The sequence below is a fragment of the Cyprinodon variegatus genome, unplaced genomic scaffold, assembly GCF_000732505.1.
Source record: "Cyprinodon variegatus isolate N-32 unplaced genomic scaffold, C_variegatus-1.0 Scaffold672, whole genome shotgun sequence".
NCBI lineage: Eukaryota > Metazoa > Chordata > Actinopteri > Cyprinodontiformes > Cyprinodontidae > Cyprinodon > Cyprinodon variegatus.
The window spans coordinates 177,572-184,906 of NW_015151125.1; the positions used below are offsets into that span (position 1 = coordinate 177,572).

The window sequence follows — 7,335 nt, forward strand, 5'->3', positions numbered from 1 at the left end:
CCTGCTGAAGACACAGACGTCCATCCCCGTGAACACTGGGACGGAAATCAATGGGAAAGGAAAGAATGATTCTTATTTCAACCGTTGGGCATATTAGCTGTGTCTTATGAAATAAAGATGCTTTGACCAAAAAAATTTGATTGACAGATGACCGTTGATTTTTATTGGCCGAATTTAGGTGTACAAGCTGACGTCTAACTAACTGGCCTGCATAAAATAACGAAACACACCCCCCCACAGGTTTTAAGACAGGATTTTTTTTAAAACAGAAATTTCCTAAGTTTTAGGACAATGTGGTCTTAAAAAGAAAACATTTATATACATGTTTAAGCCAGAATGATTTGAAATTTAAATATGACTTCCCTATGACTTTAAATAAAAATCAATGATTGTAATGATTTCACTCTTTAACCATTTATATATTTTTTTACCAAAGGTCAAACACTGATCTGCCATTTAAACACCCAATTGGTGATATTTATTTATTTGAGCCTAATAAACCTGTTTCATGTGTAAAGCCTAATGGATTTAATTGCATGAATGCATGAAAGCTAAGTTTATTATGAGTCCAGATGGGATACTAATGCGTGCACAGAATTAGTTCAGTTCACAGATTTTGTGGTAAGAGATAATCCCAATGAGCTGCCAGCTTGTCTGACAGCAAACATTGACCTCATCCGCACACGCTGAAGGGACTGCAGCATAATTATCTTACCTTTTTTTAATCTGTAACAAGAATTTAGGTGATATTCTGTAGCTGTAGCATTTGTGTATAGCTCATACAGCAATGGACCAACGTTAAGCCATTTTTTACCCCTATCACGTATGAATTATATAATCATAAATCATTCTCTTAATGTATTTATCTTTATGACCTTTAATCATACTGTGCTACCATTCAGTTTATGTTAAGACAAACGCGGCGACATGAGACGCATCATTAGCATGCATGTAATTTTTGTTTCATTAAAATTAATTAGAAATCATCAGATCATCAATGAAAGTTACTAATCATTGAATTTTTAAATGTGAACTGCTTTTTGAAATGACTGCATGATTAAAACGCTCTGAGTAAACAGATCATCGCTTAGTAAACAATTTCTTTTAAGAATATTTCACATTTGAGATATTCTCTGTAAACAGAAATGAAAAGTTATTGATAAATAGTTTGGTCTGTTCTTACTTTAGAACATTGTGTAGCAAAACGCATGTTCTCATGTTATCAATGTATATTTGTGAATGGCCTCTGCCCCATATAAGTCTCCTTGATATCTGACAGATAATTGTGAGACCAACTGACTCATCAAAATTGGGCTTTTTTGTAGCTGCTGCTGTGCTAAATATTTGCTTTTGCATTGTAATCTAAGTTTTATTCTAGGTCCCAGCGAATATTTCCATCACATTACTGAGGTCTGTTATTCACCGACTCATTTTTGTAGCTAAAGCAACAATTTCAAAGGGACTGAGATGGCAGAACTAGAGCAACAGTAGGCTCACATAGAGAACAAGTTATTGGATCTCCAGGTCTGTTTTGAAATGTTAAGATCCTTCCTTTTTCTAGTCCCCAAACATGTCTCTTAAAAGAGTAGTTCCAAATTAGACTAAAAATCCGCTGAACTGAAATTTTGAACAAAACATTTTTAATTCAAAGTTGAACATTTTTATAATCAATCATTCTTGAATCCTGAAAGTGTTTTTCTTTTTCTCCCTGTCTACTAATTAAACATTTAAGTGTGGCAAGAGCTGTTCAGGGCAAACAGGACAAAACGATTTGTGATTCGGCATTGTGGCTGGAAGTTTATATATTATTAATATTTATATAATATCAATTTAGTGAGGAGACAGAGAAGATTAGGTTTTTGGACAGAAAAGTCCACTTATAAAAGAAATGTTTGGCATTCTTAATACATTAAATCGGCTAAAAAACTGAAGTTCAACCATCCATATATACCCTTAATTTCACCCATTCTATACTTATAGAGTTTCTAAAACTCCAGGATGAAGGCAAGATTACGTAGATGTAATCTATCCTTTTCAGCTCCTCTTCGCTTTTAAAGAAATCAGTTGAGGTGGTTTGGGCATCTGATAAGGGGGCCCTTTAAGCATCTTCCTTTGGAGGTCTGGCATGTCTCGAAAGTAGGAGAGCAAAGGACAAACTTAGAGGAGAAACTTTTTCCTTTTTGATCTGAGTATGTTTTGGGACCCCGGGGCTGGATTTCACCCCTCTTCCTGTCAAAACCTGACCTCAACTAAGGGAAAGATACAGATGGAAAGGAACAAGGTGCAAAAGGGCAGAAAACTACATTTCTGATTAAATTGCAATGTTCCTAGTTTTTCTATTTTTAAACAAACTGTAAAAAGAAAAAAACATGTTCAGATCAGGAGCTTTAAATTTATAATGACCCTCACTTGTACTGACATTTTAAATGCCAGGACTAGTTTAGGGAGCCGTGCTTAACCGTTGTCAGTCTGGGGGCAGTATGTGGAACACCAATCTTAGAGCATGAGCTCTTTCAAAGAAAATATCAGCTTCAAACAACTAGAGTAAACAGAAAGTTTAAAACCAAAGGACTATTTTAGGTTTCTACAAGTCCACACATGTTTCACAACTTGTGACAGAAGGCATTCTCTTGGCTTCAGCTGGTCATCATTTTTTATTAAATGACCTTCTGCTGGCATTATTATATCACCACATCCATCCGTCTTATCTGTCCCATATCTCCAATTTAAGGCCCAGGGGAGGCCAGCACTGCTGAACAGGAACAACCCTTCATTCATGACAGAGGAAATCCCTCAAGACACGTGCCCCTTTGCAAATAGACAAATGAGAGAGGCAGGATGTTTTACAATATGCAGGGTATATGCTGTAGTCATGCTTTTTACTGACAGCCTCCCAAAGTAAGGCCTCCCAGCACTTTTTTCCTCTTTTTTTTATAGTGCTGTAACATGACTTTGCCTTTATTTTACTACAGTAAAGCTCAAGGCTTTCAATTTGACAGAGAAAAAAAAGGATATGGATTTAAAAAAAAGAAAGGTTAACTGCAGCATTCTTGTCATGGAAGAAAAGTGGCTGAGGCACAGGGAGAGATAGAGCTCGGGATATGAGCTTTAGTGGAAACTAGTGAAGTGATAGAAACGGAGGATGAGATCAACAAAGGATTCAGACCAGACATGTGCTGCTATCAAGATCCAACCCTCTCAGACACAATGCACCAGTTGATTTCACCCAAACCACAGTTACAGTGAAAGAAAGATGCCGTGTTTGAGATATGGAGCTGTGAGGTGTCCCAGCAGCTCAGCAGGGGACACCGCACACAAAGGCAAGCCTCTCACTCTGTTAGGAGTTTGAATAACCTGACTCTAGTTTTCCGGTGTTATTCCTTTTTTTCTGTCTCAGCAGGAGGTAGAAAAACCTTAAAAGTTTCTGCATCTTTTCTGCTGATTTTGGAAGCAAAATCAGGTTGGGCTGTATAAAAAATATGATTATGGTATCAACAAAGAAAATACAGACAAACAAAAAGTACTTTTTTTTTTTTAACAAAACATGTATCTATCATTAGTCCTCAGACAAAAAAGTATAGCTTGCCTGAAAACTGAATTCTTGCAGTATTCCTGCGTTCACAAAATAACAAGAATCCATCTTGTACCTCTCCATCTACATATAATCGTACAAGACCAACCTGATATTCTGTAAACAGAGTATGCTTGACGAGAGCTGCCAAACCAAAATAGATGTACCATCGCAGGAGGACATACGCTTACTTCCTGCTATCACATCTATTTTGACAAAATCTAGTATTTCATCTTTAAAACAGGAACAGAAAGAGCAAAAAAGTATAAATTGTTGTGGTTTCTAATGGCATCTGTAGTTATGTAAATTGTTTTCATGACCGGCTAAAGCAAAATGCAGGGAATAGCCAAAAATCTAAAACCAAAACAAACTAAAACTAAATGCCTCCATTTATCAATCTGGCTGCCAGGTTTAAACTAAATCAGGGAGATTTACAGAATTTTAGCTTTACTGTTCCCCCTGAACTACAGCAAAGCCAGAGCTCACTTAAACTTGACATAAAGTCGGGATAGGATACATCATAAGAGAAGGATCACATTACATAAATCAAAAATCAGTTGAATGTAATGTGTTGCTGTGCTGAAACCAATTTTTAACAAATGCTGTACAGGCGATGGGGCTATTTAGTCTATTATAGTTAAATCTATCTGTCATATGATTCATGTTGTCTGTCAGCTGGTCTGTTTTATACTCTGTACTTCAGAGCTGTCTGGTCTTCCTCAGCTGCACCATATAGTACGTCCTCTATGTGTACTGAGTTCCTGTGGAGTGATTTAGTACTTATTCTTTAATGTGATTGCACACTGTAGCTATTAAAAAAAGTCTGAAATGTAAAAGTGTGTAACTGCTTTTAAACATATTACAATTTAATATTATGCTGAGAGGTAATACGTCCTTGCATACAGATTATCAGTACTTTGACAAGTGCACCCCAGCTAAATGCCGCTGCGCTCTAAGAAGCCTCCTTGTGTCAACACGGAAAGATCAACAGCCCAATACGAAGCTGAACAGAGAGAGAAATCTTTATTACTTCTATCACACTAACGCATATCTACCTTGTTTATTTACAGCAGAAAACAACACTCGGCTTCAAGAAAGTGACGGCCCAGCATGGCATCTTTATGTTTTCAGTAACGTAGCCAATGCAATAAGGTTTACAGCTAGTTTACAGCTAAGCCTGGGCTTACACATTTTTACTGTACTCACGTGTAAGCCCATGTGTAAACTCAAATCCTGCAGCAGCATATTGCTTTTACTTATTGTCTTGGTACCATATGCAGATTCTCTGCATGCACTGACCTTAACTTTCCAAATGCGATGTCAGAATGTGAGCTTGTTTTTAAATTATTAAAATTTAATCCAGCTTGGGGACACCAGGCCATATGGGTTTAACACGTCAGTAAAATATAGAGATTTGAACTTTAAACCCAAGACTGCAGGGGAAAAAAGCATCCAAAAAAACAGACGGAGAGAAAGATATATGTTTGCATAGGTTTTTTATAGGTGTTCTATGAATTACCTCAACTTAAGGATTACATTAATATGCCTGAAAAAATTAATCCAGGGTAAAAAAACAAGGGGTAGATGTTTGCCTAACAAAGCGCATATGATCATAATTGCACAGTACATATTTAGATAAAAGAAAATACTATTAATAATCCTAAATACAAGAAACCTTTCCCTTTTTCTTTTATTTTATAAAATTCTTATTCTAATCCAGTCAACTATCCACTATGCTTGGGTCACCTTTAAATAAAAAGATCAAACCTTTAAGAACATTTAAACAAAATTCAACTGAAGATACTTGTTTTTTTCTTGTATATCTGATCCATACATTTTCCCTGCCAGCAGTTGTTGCTCCGGAACATTACCACCTGGGGATGAAGAAAGGCCAAGACCAGAGGATCTGAATGATCAAAGGTTGATTCTTTTGGTGACTGATGTGACTGATGTTCCCACTGCTGCAGCTCCAGTTCAATGCGTCCCAGTCAGCAGGCTGTGCATCCCCCTCTGTTCTTCCTCACCTACTGGTTTCCTGTCCCTCGGGGCCGCGGGTTGCAGTGCCCTTTCACCAACAGGTTGTTAACCAGTCTGCCACTGGGGACACTGGTATGTATGAAAATTCATGAATAGAAAATTACTGCTCCTACAATCAATGGATGGGTCATCTATACATAGCTTATCATTACATTAGTCAGGAACAGCAATGAAGCAAATGGCTCAGGGTGTAGTTTCAATATTTTGTTGATTATATGTTTTTTACTCAAAATATTTTCTATTTATAAATTTCCAATGTTGTTAAATGTTAAGAAAACTTAACAAAAAGAAGATTTCACTTCGGATTATATGTCCTGTTTGTGCTAGGTAGATTAATACAGATTATTTACAGTAAGAAAACAGGATTTTAAAAATAACCCATGTCAAATCTGTTTAATTATTTAAAAAAATGTGCAATCTGATCTTTTGTAGCTCAGAAAGGGTTATTTCCAAACTGTGCCCTTAGTTAATGTTATAGTTATTGCTAAGTCAAATCATTGCATCTGCAAAAAAGTTTTACATTCTATTCAAAGACAGCATGTCATTTTATTTATGTGAAAAGCAGTTTAGATGATTAACAAATCATATCAAAACAACAATTTGGTTTATTATCCAAAAGAACTACGTATGAGTTCATACATAAAAATCATGCAAGATAATTATTTAAGTTGCTGCAGAAACTGCTTGACTGACTGACTGAGGAGTAGCAGGGAAATGTATCTCCAACATCTATAGTAAACTTTAGTGCTGTGAAGCAGGTTTAGTTGTTGGTCTCTTTTTATTTTCTTTAAAAATATTTGAAAATCATCAAATTTTCTGCAATTTACACAGACAATACAGAAGTTACTTTGACTGAAGTACTAAACTATTATTTGTCATCATACCTCCCAAAACTAAATTGCCAACAAATTACTGTATACATATAGAAGTAGAATTTATATTTTTTATAGTTGGCCAGTAGCATATGAACCTAGGATGTTATCCACATCTTTTCGCAGTTTATTTTTTAAATTCACATTATATTTTCTATATTAAAATATTCAAATTATAGTAGTGAATGGACAGGATTGTTCTGAAAGACGGCAATACTTTTAAACAAATTAGGGGTAAAGCGCAAAGAGGTACATTCACGTTTAGTAATAGAATAAAAATGATCTATGGAACATTATTCTGTACGCTGATTTAAGTTTTCTAGAAAAAAAAAACTTAACAAAGAAAAACTTTTTCAAAATTTTATTTGTTTTGGTTGATATTTTTAAATAAGGTCTTTGGAGTTTGAATATCTTATTTTTCTTCTTTTTTTTTTTTCAAAGTACATTTCTCCTAACATTCATGTATTTAACTAAAGGTGCTGTTAGTTTTATGTTGGTCACGTATGTGGCTGTGTAGAAACCTAACTCTCTGTGCATTTTAGCGGTTTGTGTTCTCATTCCACCGCTGCTGCTTAATTAATGCAGGGTACTTCACTGTGGGTGGGCGCATGTCTGCGGTTGCATGCTGAACACAGAGCATTAAACAATGTATTCTTGAGAGTGTGTTTATGGGTTAAGTCTCTGTCTCTTTGTCCTTGAGTTTGATTCTGAATCCAGATTAAGGTAGGTGGTGAATAATGGTGTGTCCAGTCTTGGCTATCAACCTAACTTCTTCATAGCCTCTCGGACTGACAGGAGGGAAATCCAATACTGCTGAATAAAGCATGAATTCAGATCACTGTCAACACACACAAG

The 7,335-nt window shown here is 35.8% G+C and overlaps 1 protein-coding gene across 2 annotated transcripts in view; it reads right to left on the minus strand.

Annotated features, from left to right (window-relative positions):
* The window catches only part of LOC107097098 (solute carrier family 12 member 5-like), a 196,287-nt gene that overhangs the window by 74,874 nt on the left and 114,078 nt on the right, over nt 1-7,335 (minus strand). The gene's annotated exons all lie outside the window — the stretch shown is intronic.